The following is a 1,055-nucleotide window of genomic DNA, read 5'->3' as shown; positions in this document are numbered from 1 at the left end:
TCCACTCCTCTCCCCACCCCTCCTCTCCTCAGTATATTTTTGAACTGTCATTTTCTGTTGTACTTTGTAGTTTGGCCTTGGTGTCTCGCACTCTCTCTGTGTTTCCGCAGATCCACCGGAGCTCCATCTCTCTGTACCAGCCGCCGCCTGCATCGCCCCCCCTCCCCCCCTTTCCCCTGTTGCTAGACCGGCCTCCCCTCCCTTCCCATGGACCACCCAGTCCTCCCATCGAGCTGGCCAGCTCTCCCCGGCTATACAAATAAAATTGCCTTGCCTTGCCTTGCCTTTTCTATGGCATTCTTGGGGCGATATATTACAACCACTTTCTTCTCCTCAATGAGTCCATTTACATACTCCTGATGGAATCAATAAGCAAGAAAAGCAGAAAAGCTACTCTTGAACTTATGTTCCCAGATGGGTCATCTTTATGGTAAGAGATATGAAACTGCAAACGTGCATCTACTAGTACACTTGGCAGACAGTGTCAGAGCCCTTGGACCATTATGGACCCATTCCTGTTTTCATTTTGAAGACAAAAATCGTTATTTGTTGCGGCTCATTCATGGATGATTAATGCTGTAAAGCTAGTACAATCTCTGCCTTCATTTGCACAAACTGTAAAACCAAAATTTGCCATAGCAGAATTTTATGCAAGAATGTCAAATGATTACAGTTTCTGTTCAGAGAGCAACAAAATCTCCAGGGGAACTTTAATTGGAGCGTGGAGTTACCGTCAACTTGAAGGAAATCATCTGTCTGCATTACAGAAATATGCTGGACATCCCATTCAGAATAATTTAGTCAGGGCGTTTAACAGAGCTCAAGTTGGAAAAGCCCCGCTTACTTCCAGGAGCTACAAGAAAGGCATACGACGTAACAATTACACTGTTGTGTTTTGGAATGGGGAGGAAAAAAAGTATGGTCAAGTAGAGTTCTTTTTGACTAGTGAGGAACTTGGTCACAACTCTAAACTGGCCATTGTCACTGAATTTGAAAGTGCAGGTTTCCATTTGTTGCAAGACAGTGTGACAAACGGTACAGTGGGAGCCACATAG

General features: G+C 44.8%; 1 pseudogene; it reads left to right on the top strand.

The window, feature by feature from the left end:
- The first annotated feature begins 290 nt into the window (after positions 1-290).
- Positions 291-1,055, top strand: LOC146960473 (uncharacterized; annotated as a pseudogene).

Source organism: Trachurus japonicus, unplaced genomic scaffold, assembly GCF_045865225.1.
Source record: "Trachurus japonicus isolate A0001 unplaced genomic scaffold, Traja_1.0 AP030310.1".
NCBI classification, from domain to species: Eukaryota; Metazoa; Chordata; class Actinopteri; order Carangiformes; family Carangidae; genus Trachurus; species Trachurus japonicus.
Note: the sequence above shows the minus strand (reverse complement) of the source record. Positions and strands in the feature narration are given on the sequence as shown.